The sequence below is a fragment of the Loxodonta africana genome, chromosome 10 (genome assembly GCF_030014295.1).
Source record: "Loxodonta africana isolate mLoxAfr1 chromosome 10, mLoxAfr1.hap2, whole genome shotgun sequence".
NCBI lineage: Eukaryota > Metazoa > Chordata > Mammalia > Proboscidea > Elephantidae > Loxodonta > Loxodonta africana.
Window position 1 is genome coordinate 43658185 of NC_087351.1, and position 15306 is coordinate 43673490.

Sequence of the window (15306 nt, forward strand, 5' to 3'; positions counted from 1 at the left end):
TAAATGCAGATCTCATCATGTTACTTTCTTGATTTAGAATATTCAGTGGTGCCTTGTTGTTTTCTGTACAAAAGTTCAAAATTTAGCTTGAGAAATAAGGCCCTTATTGACCTAATCATGGCCGCCTTCCTAACTCTTACTCTGTCTGCTCAATCTGTCCTAAGCCATTTGCTATCCTTAATCCATTTTTCTCTCTCTTGCTTCTAGGTTTTCCCTCATCCTCTTCCCTCTGCAAGAATGCTGTCCCCTAACTCCTTACTGTTCTTCAGGTCTTAGTTTATATGTCACCTCTTTTGGGAAAGCCTTCTGTGATAACCCCTCCCTTCACTCTAAGTGCTCTGTGTGCTTGTAGTGCCTTGAAAGGTCCACATCTATTGCCTCAGGGCCTTTGTACATGCTGCTTCCTCTGCAACCTGTGTCTTCCCTATCTCCACCCTCTTGCTATTCATTCCAGACAGCACTCTTGCTATTCATTCCAGACAGCACTCTCTAGGGGACCTATAAATTCCCCCATCACAGTGAAGAAATTCTGTTTACTTCGTGAATTTGAAACAATTTTATTGCATTTTCATGTTTTAGAAATTTAGAGTTTTGAATGGATTTGGTTTTAATTTTTGGCTTCTTTCCCCTTAATCTAAGCCCTCAAAAACAAAACAAAATGAAAACCCAAGCCTGTTCTTTAGCTTTATGCTTCTTCCAAGCAGGCTGACATTGCCTAATTTGAGAATCGATTATGTGCCAGAAGTCAGCTGATTCTGTTTGGGGGAAAAAATAATAGAGGCATTCACAGCTTTCAGCCCCAGCCACTGAACCTGAGAAGTTCTGACATCGCTTCTCTTGGCTGTCTCTCACTTATTTTTCTGTTTCCATGGAAATGGACATCAGATTGCAGAAACATACTAAGATAAAAAAAAAAAAAAAAAAGATAGTGGTGGCTAATTGCTGTTGCAGATTTCTGAATTCTCTTTGTGGAATGATTATTTAGTGAGTCTTTCCTACTGTGTAGCATGTGGTAGTCAGCCAATGCATCTGAGACAGTTTCTGGAACTGAGAGCTAGATGATGTTGCCCAAGTGTCACCAGCAGGTATCCTAAATGTATTCCTTGTTACATCTCTCAGGGAAAATATATTTTAATGTAAGAACTGTAATCTTGTCAGAGAGGAGCACTAGATTTCAAGCTAAGAGACCAGGCCCTCTTCCCAGATCTGCTACTATCTCACTGTTTGACCTTGGTCAATCTTGTTATATTCATTGAGTGAGCCCATTGCTACTACGGTACTTAGCCCTGAGGCGTGTTTACAAGTGTCCCAGAGAAAAGTCTACCTGTCTGCTGGTATGTTTTAATAGAAAACCTAGATATAAGTTATACAGTGAGTTCTAGTTAAGGAAATGCAACCAGCTTTCTAGACATCAAAATGAAAAAATGCTTTTAATTCCAACTTCTTGTTTTCTCCTTGGATAAAATGATCTGAATAAGGCTTGTCATACGGCTAGGAGTAGGAGGCTAAGATTCTCTTTTTATTGTACACATGGTTTCTCATGACAAATACATCTTACTACAAAGTAAAGTGATTAAAATTATAGCTTAAAAATTACGTTGCCTGTGTATTTGTATTTTATTCACATCGATGATGTATGAAGATTTGTCATAGCTATATACATCTTTAGTAGGTTTATCTATACCAGGTCAGGATTTCTTAGTAAATCTAAATTTAGAATTTAGAAAGCCAGATTTTGTTAAGTACAAAAAGGGACTGGCATGTACGTATAAAAATGATTAGTATTTGCTGAGCTGCTTCTTCAGCATATAGTGCCTGCCCTGTATCAGATGAACCAGAGTAATTGAAATTGGGCACGAGCAGAATAAATTTCTTTTTGCATGACTACACAGAATAAATCCTGCTTTATACCAGTCTCCAACTTATAATTGCATGTATACAGCCATAAGTCATACACAGTAAGATGTTATGTATAAATTAAATAGGAAATTATCCATTTTGTACTTTCTAAAAGGGAAAAAAGCTGCCTTATTAAATTTGCTGTGAACTTAACCATTGCCATTGAGTTGAATTCCAACTCCTAGTGACCCTATAGGACAGAGTAGAACTGCCCCATAGGGCTTCCACAGCTGTAAATCTTTATGGAAGCAGACTGCCACATCTTTCTCCCATGGAGTGGCTGGGGTTCACACTGCATACCTTTCTGTCAGCAGCTGAACACTTAACCACTGCACCACCGGGGCTTCTCCACTATGAACTTAGTCTCCCATAAAGAATCTGCAGTAGACTAAGGATTAGGTCGTGTTGTCTTCCCTTATATGTGACTGGACTGCAGGCCTGAGTAGTTTCACATGCATCCTGGTGCTTCTAGATATAGTGCTTTAGAGCGCAAAGCTTTATTTTTATTAAGAAAAAGATTCTGTACTTTTCGATAATGAGAAAAAAAAAGAGGTTAAAGAGAGAGATCATCATGACCCATCACCACTACCAAAGTAAACCACAGTTAACTTTTTGGCATATTTCTTTCAAATTTTAAAATTCTGTGACTGCATAAAACAAAATCAGGATAACGCTGTTTGTCGTGCTTTGTGTCCTACTTATTTCATTTGCCTTGTCATGAACATTTTACCCTGCTATTATATGTACTTCTAAAATGATTTTAGTAAGTGCCTGATGTTGTTGTTGTTAAGGGCTGTCAAGCCAGCTCTGACTCATAGCGGCCCTGTGTACAACAGAGCAAAGCACTGCCTGGTCCTGCATCATCCTCACAATCATGGCGATGTTTGAGTCCATTGTTGCATCCACTGTGTCAGTACATCTCGTGAAGGGTCTTCTACTTTTGTGCTGACCTTCTACTTTACCAAACTTGATGTGCTGTTCCAGGAACTGGTCCCTCCTGCTAACATGTCCAAAGTACTTGAGACGAAGTCTCATCATCTTTGCTTCTAAGGAGCAGTCTAGCTGTACCTCTTCCAAGACAGATTTGTTCATTCTTCTGGTAGTCCATTCAATATTCTTTGCCAACACTATAATTCAAATGCATCAATTCTTTTTCGGTCTTCCTTTTCACTGTCCAGCTTTCGCATGCATATGAGGCAATTGAAAATAACATGGCTTGGTTCAGCCACACCTTAGTCTTCAAGGTGACACCTTTGATTTTTAACACGCAGTATACCCTTGTTCTTTATGAACAAGTGCCTCTTGGTCTATGTACAGGTTCCACATGAGCACAATTAAGTGTTCCGGAATTCCCATTCTTCACAATGTTATCCATAATTTGTTAAGATCCACACAGTCAAATGCCTTTGTGTTGTCAATAAAACTCAGGTAAACGTCTTCCTGGCATTCTTTGCTTTCAGCCAAGATCCATCTGACATCAGCAATGATGTCCCTCGTTCTACATCCTCTTCTGAATTTGATTTCATTTTCTGTCGGTATGCTGTTGGAAATGTTTTTTGAATTATCTTAGTATAATTTTAATTTCATGTGATATTCATCATATTGTTCGATAATTTCAACATTCCCTTGTGTCAACTTTCTTTGGAACAGACAAGTATATGAATCTCTTCCATTTGGTTGGCCAGGTTCCTCTCTTCCAAATTTTGTGGCATAGACAAGTAAGCACTTCCAGTGTTGCATCCGTTTGTTGAAACATCTCAATTAGTATTTCGTCAGTTTCTGGAGCCTTGTTTTTCACCAGTGCTTTCAGTGTGCTTGGACTTCTTCCTTCAGTACCATTTGTTCTTGATCATGTGCTACCTCCTGAAATGGTTGAACGTCAGCCAATTCTTTTTGGTACAGTGACTGTGTATTCCTTCCATCTTCTTTTGATTTTTCCTGTGTCATTCAGTTTTTTGCCCATAGAATTCTTCAGTATTGCAACTCAGACTCCAATTTTTATGTCAGTTCCTTCAGCTTGAGAAATGCCAAACATGTTCTTCTCTTTTGCTTTTCTAGCTTCAAGTCTTTGCACGTTTCGTTATAATATTTTACTTTGTCTTCTTGAGACACCCTTTGAAATCTTATGTTCAGTTTTCTTACTTCATCATTTCTTCCTTTTGCTTTAGCTACCTACTTTCAAAAGCAAGTTTCAGAGTCTCTTCTGACATTGATTTTGGTCTTTTTCTTTCTTTGCTGTCCCTTTAATGACCTTTTGCTTTATTCAGGGATGATGTCCTTGATGTCATCGCACAACTTGTCTGGTCTTCAGTGATTACTGTTCAGTGCATCAGATTTGTTCTTGAGATGGTCTCTAAGTTCAGGTAGGATATATTCAAGGTCATACTTTGGCTTTAGTGGACTTGTTTTAGTTTTCTTCAGCTTCAGCTTGAACTTACATATAAGCAATTAATGTTCTGTTCTGCAGTCAACCCCTGGCCTTGTTCTGACTGATGATAATTGAACTTTTCCATTGTCTCTTTCCAAAGATGTAGTCTATTTGATTCCTGTGAATTCCATTTGGAGAGTTCCATGTGTATAGTTGCCATTTATGTTGTTGAGAAAAAGGTGTTTGCAATGACTAAGTCAGTAGTCTTGCAAATTGTATCGTGATATCTCTGGAATCTTTTTGAACGCCAGGGCTGTGTTTTCCAACTACCAATCCTTCTTCTTTGTTTCCAGCTTTCGCATTCCAATCACCAGTAATTATCAATGCATTTTGAGTGTATGTTTGACCAATTTGAGACTGCAGAAATTGGTAAAAATCTTCAATTTCTTCATCTTTGGCATTAATGGCTAGTGCATAAATTTGAATAGTCGTATTAACTGGTCTTCTTTGTAGGCATATGGATATTCGCATATCACTGTCAGTGTTGTATTTCAGCATAAATCTTGAAATATTGTTTTTGATTATGAATGTGATACCATTCATCCTCAATTTGTCATTCCCAGCACAGTAGACCATATATGATTGTCTGATTCAAAATAACCAATACCAATCCATTTTAGCTCACTAATGCCTAGGATATCAACTGTCTTTGAGCATTCCGTTTCATTTTTGACAATTCGCAATTTTCCTTAATTCATGCTTCGTACATTCCACATTCTGATTATTGATGAATGTTTGCAGCTATTTCTTTTCATTTTGAGTCATGCCTCATCAGCAAGTGAAGGTCCTGAAAGCTGTATTCCATCCACATCGTTAAGGTTGACTCTACTTTGAGGGAACATTTCTTTCTCTGTTGTGCTTTGAGTGCCTTCCAGCCTGAGGAGCTCATCTCCCTGCGCTATAGCAGACAGTGTTCTGCTGCCGTACATAAGTTTTTCGCTGGCCAGTTTTTTTCATAAGTACATCACCAGGTCCTTCTTCCCAATCTTTGTTAATCTGGAAGCTCTGGTGAAACCTGTCCACCATGGGTGACCCTGCTGTTTTTTGAAATACCAGTGACATAGCCTGCAGCATCACAGCAACACTCAAGCCCTCAGACTACGACAAACTGACAAACTAATACTGACTGCATAATATTCCATCTGAAATGATTCCATAATTTTTTATATGGAATGTTAGATTTTTTTATTGTGCATTAGGTCATTATTGGATATTTATATTGCTTTCCTAGGCGTAATATTGTGCAGGAGCTTATAAACTTTCTTTATTTCTTCAGTTACTGTAGCAAGTGCCAATATTACCTGGTTTTTTACACTGGATACCCTCACTTGTTTTTTTTTTTTTGGTTCTGTTCTTGGCCACCACATCTCATTGTTCTCTAAGTCCTATTAATTTTATCTCCAAAATGTTTTTTGATTTTGTTCTTTTATCTCCATTCTCACTTTAATAGCTGTAGTTTAAGACTTCATGATGTAGGTAACTTGGAGTGCTGTAATAATCTTTCATACATAGCTGGTCTTCCTTCTACTGGTCTCTTCGTCTTTTAACGTATTGCCCAACTTATGGCCAAAATTTGCTTTCTAAACCACAAAAATGGTTATCTATTCCCTGGGTTAGCTTAAAATAATAGAAGTTTTCCTATTTTCTTCAGGATAAAGTTGAACTCCTTAACCTGGTTTTTAGGGGGATTCATATTCTGGCCCTATCTTACCCTTTCTCTCTTCTCCTTTCACATTCCACATGTCCCAGACAGCCTTTCCTGAACACCTTAAGTTGTTCTCACAACCATTAAGATAGTTAGTGCCCTTTCCACTGCCCAGAATGCACTTCTCCCCAGTAATGTCTTATTCCTTTGTCAATAACTCAGCCTAAATGTTACCTAGTCTGTAAAGCTCTGCTGTCCAATACATTAGCCACTAGCTGAATTTGGCTATTTAAATGAATTAAAATTAAGTAGAATTAAAAATTCAATTTCTCAGTCATACTAACAACATTTTAAGTGCTCAATAGCCACATGTATCTAGTGGCTATTGTAACGGCATAGATTATAGAATATTTTCATCCTCAGAGAAACTTCTATTGGACAGCACTGCTATAAAGCCTTTTTCTAAAATAATTGATTTCCACACCAGAAGTTTCTATAGCTCATAAGATTAACTATTAAAAAAGCCCTTGAATTCCTTTATGGTAGATGAGAGACCAAGCCTTGTTCTTTTCATCTCTAGCACCTAGCATAGTACAAGGTATGTAGTTGAATTTCAGGATGTGTTGGCAGAATGAACAAATCAGTAAAAAAATGACATGAGTTATTGGGAGTCATACAGAATAATAGCAGCATTAGAGAGCTTTCAAGTCTGGACAAATGCTGATTCCCTTTTGTAAAGTACATGGTTACCACTCTCGCTTTATTAATGACTTACAAAACCTTAGACAAATTGCTCTGCTTCTCTGATTCTTTTACCATCTAAAAATTGGGAAATTAGGAATGTTTCCCCTAGATAATTTCACATAAGAACAACATTTACTGAGCCTGTACTGTACATTGTGGACAATACACAAAAGTATGAAATATTTTCTGTAGATTCCATACTATTGCTGAGTTTATATTCCATGAGCTGAAAGAGTAGACACTTATGGTGGCATAATATGTGCCTGGAATTTTTAGCTCCTTTATTTTACTTCATTTTCATAATATTTTTATGACATAGGGTAATATTTTTTGTGTGGTTATTTTGCAGATGGAGAAATAGAAGCATAGAGAAGCTAAGTAGTTTGCATAAGGTCACATATAGCTAGAAAGTGGCTATACTCTTTCTGTTACACCTCAGCTGTCTCTCGTGTAACTGCATTTGAATTTTTTAAAAAAATAATATTTTACTGTTTTTCAGTGAAGAGTTACACAACATCTTAGGTTTCCATTCAACAATTTCTGTGTAAATCATTCAGTGACATTGGTTACATTCTTTACTTTGTGTCAACATTCTCGTTATTTCCACCCTGGTTGTTCCATTTCCATTAATCTAGTTTCCCTGCCCCCTTACAGTCTCATCTTTGTTTTAAAGTAATTGTTTTCCATTTGGTGTCATATAAGTGATTTTTTAAAGGAGCACAGTACTTACAGGTGATATTCATTATTTTGTGAGCCAGTCTGTTATTTAGCTACAAGGGGACCTCAGGGCTTAGTTTCCGTTCAAGGTTTGAAGAGTATCTCAGGGAGTCCTCCACTGTCAACCAGTCCAGTAAGTCTGTTCTGTTTTTTTGTTTTAGCAATTTGAGGTCCATTCCTCATTTTGGTCTCATTCTATCAGGGTCCCTCTACTGTTGCCCTGATTAGAACAGTCGATAGTGGTAGCCAGTCACCTGGCTGATTTCTGGGTAGATGAGGTTGTGGTTTGTGTAGACTGTCCTGAGGACTACTTTTTTCTCTGAGCCTTTGGTTTCCTTCTTTCTGTTTCGTTCCAGACAAGTAGAAACTAATAGTTGTAACCAGGATGGTCGCTTGCAAGCTTTTAAGACCCCAGACACTAGTCACCACATTGGGAGGCAGAACATACACTTTATGAACTATATTATGTGAGTTAACTAAGTTGTCCCATGAGACTACGGTCCTAAGCTTTCAACCCAGAAAACCAATCTTATGAGGTATTTGGTTATATCTAAGAAGTATCCATAACTGTGTCCCCTATGTGGCTTATTGTATGATATCGGTTTTTATATTTTATAATTGCTTGTGGCCAGATTATGTCTTGGCTGTTGATTTTAGGAGAAACCAACAGTCTGAACCAAATATTAAAATATTAAAGAAGGAAATTATAATACCACACTGTTAATATTTTGTGATCATCTGCTATGACCTGGTACTGTGCTTGGGCTAATGGGGTCTAAAAACTGATAGCCCAGATCAAATAAAGGAGAAATTCTCTAAGGAGTAGAAATCCAGGACTGTTTGGAGACACCGTTAATTCCTTTATGAATTGCAGTTATCATTTTGTGCCACTTGCTCTCTAGTTAGTTTCAAAAAACTTCCCAAAGCCCAACATCAATATTTTAAAAATCACACAGTACAGCACCTGGCACTAAGTAAGTGTTCAGTGATAGTTTGTTTAATAGATGTATGAAAAATAACACAGAAACTATATTATTAGTCATATAATAGCTAACATTGAATTCTGTCTGTTTGTCAAGCATTGTCCTAAGCTCTTTATTTGCATTATTTTACTTTATTCAGTGATTTACTATTTATTGAGCATCTACAATTTGCTAGGCACCATTCTAGGCACCATTCTTTGGTTTTATGTGGTGAACCAAACAAAGACCTTGCTCTCATGGTCAGGGAAGACTTACATGTGGAGGTGACATTTAAGCAGAGGCTTGAATAGAAGAAAAGGGAGTGAGCCATCCAGGTGTCTGGAGAAGAATGTTTAATGTGGAAGGAGCAAGTGAGTAAGAAAGCTAGGCTGAGAGCAGAGACTACCAGAAAGATGTTTACTTGCGTTTTATCGAGAACATGAAGGCATTTGACTGTGTGGATCATAACAATTTATGGTGGGATAACATGAAGAATGGGAATTACAGAACACTTAACTGTGCTCGTGGAAACTGTACACTAATCAAAAGGCAGTGGTTCAGACAGAACAAGGGCAGAGTGCGTGGTTTAAAATTGGAACAGGTATGCAGCAGAGTTGCATCCTTTCACCTTGCGTTTTCAATCTGTATGTTGAACAAATAATCTGAGAAGCCAGGCTGTATGAAGAAGAACATAGCATCAAGCCTTGAGGATGACTTACTAACAGCCTGTGATACACAAATGACAAAGCCTTGCTTGCTGATAATGAAGAAAACTTACAGCACTTACTGATGGTCAAAGACTACAGCCTTCAGTATGGATTACGCTGGAATATGAAGAAAATGAAAACCCTCACAATCAGACTGATAAACATCATGATAACGGGAAAAAACAAAACAAAACTGAAGTTGTCAATGATTTCATTCTACTTGAATCAACAGTCAACCTCCATGGAAACAGCAGTCAAGAAATCAAATGACTTATTGCACTGGCTGTATTTGATGCAAACAACCTCTTTAACATTTTAAAAGCAAAGATGTCACTTTAATGATTAAGGTGAACATGACCTAAGCCGTGGTCTTTTCATCTGTGTTATATGCATGTGAAAGCTGGGAAATGAATAAGGAATACAGAAGAAGAATTGATGCATTCTAACTGTGGTGCTGGTGAAGAATATTGAATGTACCAAGGACTGTCAGAAGAAGCTGTCAGTCTTAGAAGAAACACAACCAGAATGTTCCTTAGACACGAGGATGGTGACACTTCAGTTCACTTACTTTGACATTTCATCAGGCAAGACCAACTGCTAGAAGAAGACTTCATGTTTGGTAGAGGGTCAGTGAAAATGAGGGAAACCTTCAGTGAGATGAACTGGCACAATTGCCACAAAAATGGACTCAAACATACCAAAGATCATGAAGATGGAGCAGGACTGAGCAACATTTCATTTTGTTATGCATAAGGTCACCATGAGTTGGAGCTGACTCAGTGGCAACTAAAAACAACAAAAGGATTTTGGATTTTATTCTAAATATGGTAGACTGACATGATTTGATTTGTGTTTTAAAAGCACTGGTTTGTCTACTTGTGTGGAGAATAGAACTGGGCAGCATTGGATGAGAGAGGTGAGGAAGATAAAAGTTGGGAGAACAATTAAGAGTCTCATACAATACTCCAACAACCCTGTGAGAGAGATTCTATTGTTATCTGTTTCTAGATCAGAAAACAGAGGCACAGAGAGGATATGAGGTTTGTTCAAAGCAACAAATCCAGTCTGCCTTATTGAACCCTGCTATTTCATGAATGAGGTTTTCTTTTTTTAGAGTTTTTGGCATTATATATGTATTCCAATATAGGTAATATATATGAATTTCAAATGAATGTTATCTTTCTTAAATAGGTTGTTTGCTTAATAGATAGAAACTTGTAAAAGCACGACTCATAGCAACCCTATAGGACAGAGTAGACCTGCCCCATTGGGTTTCCAGGTAGCATCTAGTGTATTCATACTGCCAACTTTTGGTTAGCAGTCGAGCTCTTAAGGTCTGTGCCACCAGGGCTCCATATATTACATAAAATGTGTTGATCCAACAGAATTCAGTATATCTGTGCAGGAGAGTGGACCCCTGGTGACTCAGTGGTTAAGCATTTGGCTGCTAACCAAAAAAGGTTAGCAGTTCGAATCCACCAGTGGCTCCTTGGAAACCCTATGGGACAGTTCTGCTGTGTCCTGTAGGGTTCTGTCAGTTGGAATGGCAATGGATTTGGTTTTGTTATTTTATGCAAGAGAGTCATGTGGATAGTATGAGACTATCTATCCTTGTTAAAGGGCACTTGATATTATAATGCTTTTTTATTAGAACAAGGTTCTTCTGTATGCAAGTGTAACTACCTTGAGATTTAGCTTTATTGAAAATTTGGTTGATGGAAATAATAAAAGCTGAATAATTGAGTTGAAATGTGAAAACTAACACTATTTTTAGGCAAAATGGTATAGTGAAAAGAGCATGGGCTTTGGAAAAGGCGTGATCTTAGGAAAACTCCGTTTGTCTTTCTGAGCCTGCTTTTTTTTTTAATGTCTAAAGTGAAGATAGTATTACTACTTGCGGTGCTATTAATTGCTTTTATATGACCTTTCTCACCTTGGTCTTGTAACTCCTTCCAAATGACTGGGTGGAACTGTGCAAATGAGATGCTTGCGGCTCACCAAGGGGATTGAACAGCTTGCTAATAATGCAAATAATGTGCACAGCATCCTTGTGGTAGTGGGACCATGCAAATAAGGTGTATGAAACCGTAATGAGGGGATTGATCAGTTTTGCCATCCCGCTAGGCTTAAAATGAACCACTGCAGAGGTGGACAGGGGAAGCCTCACTACTACCAAGAAGAAGAGATAGGAACAGAGCATGTCCTTTGGACCTATATTGGATGCAGGCCACACCTCCAAGGAAACTTCCTTTCAACTGATTGGCTACTCACAGCAGGTCCCATCGTGGAGGTGATCACATTATTATATGACTGCCACACTATATCATAACTGGCAAATCACGGAGAATCATGGCCCAGCCAAGTTGACCCACAATCTTAACAATCATGGGGGGCAAATTGCGCCTTGCTGAGAACCACTGAGTTAGTGAATAACCTACTGCAAACAGATCTGATATTTTCATTGTATAAAATTAGAGAATATAGTGTTGTTTAAGAAAGCTCCTTATAAATTATTGTTGTAATATGAACTGTACACTGGTATCATGAAATGAGTCATGCATATAGCTTTATAAGGAAATTTTGTATGCTCCTGGTTTCTACTTTCCTTTGAAATATGATGAATTCAAGTTGATTCTTTAGCTTGTCATCAAGTGAAAGCCTACCGTATTTATTTTATTTATTTTTTAATATTTTTATTGTGCTTTAAGTGAAAGTTTACAAATTAAGTCAGCCTCATACAAAAATTTATATACACCTTGCTGTGTACTCCTAGCTGCTTTCCCCTTAACGAGACAGCACACTCCTCTCCACCCTGTATTTCCATGTCCATTCAGCCAGCTTCTGTCCCCCTCGGCCTTCACATCTCCCCTCCAGACTGGAGCTGCATACATAGTCTCATGTGTCTACTTGATCCAAGAACCCCACTCCTGACCTGTATCGTTTTCTGTCTTATAGTCCAATCCAATCCCTGTCTGAAGGGTTAGCTTCAGGAATGGTTCCTGTCATGGGCTAACAGAAGGTCTGGGGACCGTGTTCTCCAGGGTCCCTCCAGTCTCAACCAGACCATTAAGTTTGGTCTTTTTATGAGAATTTGAGGTCTGCATCCCACTGCTCTTCTGTTCCTTCAGGAATGCTCTGCTGTGCTCCCTGTCATGGCAGTCATCGGTTGTAGCCGGGCACCATCTAGTTCTTCTGGTCTCAGGCTGACATAGTCTCTGATTTATATGGCCCATTCTGACTCTTGGGCTCATAATTACCTTGTGTCTTTGGTGTTCTTCATTCTCCCTTGTTCCATGTGGGTTGAGCCCAATAGTTGCATTCCAGATGGCCGCTTGCCAGCATCTAAGACCCCAGACACCACTCTCCAAAATGGGATGCAAAATGTTTTCTTCAATAGATTTTATTATGCCAACTGACCTAGATGTCCCCTGAAACCATGGTCCCCAAACCCCTGCCCCTACTCTGTTGGCCTTCCAAGTGTTCTTTGCTTTTGGTTTAGTCCAGTTGTGCTGACCTTTCCTGTATTGTGTGTTGTCTTTCTCTTCACCCAAATTAGTTCTTGTCTACTATCTAATTAGTAAAGCCCCCCTCTCATAACCGTCAAAGAATATTTTCTTCTCTGTTTAAAGTGTTTCTTGAGTTCTTATAATAGTAGTCTCATGTAATATTTGTCCTTTTGCAATTGACTAATTTCACTCAGCATAATGCCTTCCAAATTCCTCCATGTTATGAAATGTTTCACAGATTCATTGTTGTTCTTTATCACTGTGTAGTATTCCAATGTGTGACTATACCATAATTTGTTTATCCATTGATGGGGACCTTGGTTGCTTCCATTTTTTTGCTATTGTAAACAGTGCTGCAGTGAACATGGGTGTGCATATATCTGTTCTTGTGATGGCTCTTACTTCTCTAGAATATATTCCAAGGAGTGGGATTGCTGGATCATATGATAATTCTATTTCTAGCTTTTAAGGAAGCGCCAAATTGATTTCCAAAGTGGCTGTACCATTTTACCTTCCTACCAGCAGTGTGTAAGTGTTCCAGTTTCTCCACAACCTCTCCAACATTTTTTATTTTGTGTTTTTTGGATTAATGACAGCCTTGTTGGAGTGAGATGGAATCTCATCATAGTTTGATTTGCATTTCTCTAATGGCTAATGATCGTGAGCATTTCCTCATATATCTGTTAGCTACCTGAATGCCTTCTTTAGTGAAGTGTCTGTTCATATCCTTTGCCTATTTTTTAATTGGATTATTTGTCTTTTTGTAGTTGAGTTTTTGCAGTGACATGTAGATTTTAGAGATCAGACGCTGATCGGAAATGTCATAGTTAAAAACTTTTTCCCAATCTGTAGGTAATCTTTTTACTCTTTTGGTGAAGTCTTTGGATGAGCATAGGTGTTTGATTTTTAGGAGCTCCTAGTTATCTAGTTTCTCTTCTGCATTGTTAGTAATGTTTTATATACTGTTTATGCCATGTATTAGGGCTCCTAACGTTGTCCCTATTTTTTCTTCCATGATCTTTATTGTTTTAGATTTTATATTTAGGTCTTTGATCCATTTTGAGTTGGTTTTTGTGCATGGTGTGAGATTGGGTCTTGTTTCATTTTTTTGCACATGGATATCCAGTTATGCCAGCACCATTTGTTAAAGAGACTGTCTTTTCCCCATTTAACAGACTTTGGGCCTTTGTCAAATATCAGCTGCTCATATGTGGATGAATTTATGCCTGGATTCTCAATTCTGTTCCATTGGTCTATGTATCTGTTGTACCAGTACCAGGCTGTTTTGACTACTGTGGCAGGATAATAGGTTCTAAAATCAGGTAGTGTGAGGCCTCCCACTTTGTTTTCTTCTTCTGTAATGCTTTACTTATCCACGGCCTCGTCCCTTTCCATATGAAGTTGGTGATTTGTTTCTCCATCTCATTAAAAAATGTCATTAGAATTTGGATCAGGATTGCATTGTACCTACAGATCACTTTGGGCAGAACAGGTATTTTTACAGTGTTGAGTCTTCCTATCCATGAGTGAGGTATGTTTTTCCACTTATGTAGGTCTGTTTTGGTTTCTTGAAGTAGTGTCTTGTAGTTTTCTTTGTATAGGTCTTTTACATCTCTGGTTAGATTTATTTGTGAGTATTTTTATCTTCTTAGGGGCTATTGTAAATGGTATAGATTTGGTGATTTCCTCTTCGTCTCTCTCTGTTGGTATAGAGGAATCTAACTGATTTATATATGTTTATCTTGTATCCTGATCCTCTGCTGAACTCTTCTATTAGTTTCAGTAGTTTTCTTGAGGATTTTTTAGGTTTTTCTATGTATGAGATCATGTCTGCAGACAGATACTTTTACTCTTCTTTGCCGATTTGGATGCCCTTTATTTCTTTATCTAGCCTAATAGCTCTGGCTAGGACCTCCAGCACAATGTTGAATAAGAGTGGTGATGCAGGGCATTCTTGCCTGGTTCCTGCTCTCAGCAGGAATGGTTTCAGTCTCTCTCTGTTTTGGATGATGTTGGCTGTTGGCTTTGTATAAATACCCTTTATAATGTTTAGGAATTTTCCTTCTATTCCTATTTTGATGACAGTTTTTATCCCGAATGGGTGTTAGACTTTGTCAGATGCCTTTTCTGCATCAGTTAATAAGATCATGTGGTTCTTGTCTTTTGTTTCATTTATGTGATGGATTACATTGATTGTTTTTCTCATGTTGAACCATCCCTGCATACTTGGTATGAATCCCGCTTGGTCATGGTGAGTTATTTTTTTGATATGGTGTTGAGTTCTATTGGCTAGAATTTCGTTGAGGATTTTTGCATCTGAGTTCACGAGGGATAAAAATATATAGGCCTGTAATTTCCTTTTTTGTGGAGTCTTTACCTGGCTTTGGTATCAGGGTTATGCTGGCTTCATAGAATGAGTTTGGGAGTAGTCCATCCTTTTCTATACTCTGAAATACCTTTAGTAGTAGTAGTAGCGTTAACTCTTCTCTGAACATTTGGGAGAATTCTCCAGTGAAGCCATTAGGGCCAGGGCTTTTCTTTTGGGGTAGTTTTTTTTATTACTTTTTCAATCTCTTCTTTTGTTACAGGTTTATTTAGTTGTTCTGCCTCTGTGTTAGTTTAGGTAGGTAGTTTTTTTCTAGAAATTTGTCCATTTCCTCTAGGTTTTTAAATTTGTTAGAGTACAGCTTTTCATAGT

At 38.0% G+C, this 15306-nt stretch overlaps 1 protein-coding gene across 6 annotated transcripts in view; it reads left to right on the plus strand.

Annotated features, from left to right (window-relative positions):
- NUBPL (NUBP iron-sulfur cluster assembly factor, mitochondrial) overlaps nt 1–15306 on the plus strand; it is a 245809-nt gene that overhangs the window by 127415 nt on the left and 103088 nt on the right. The window lies entirely within an intron of this gene.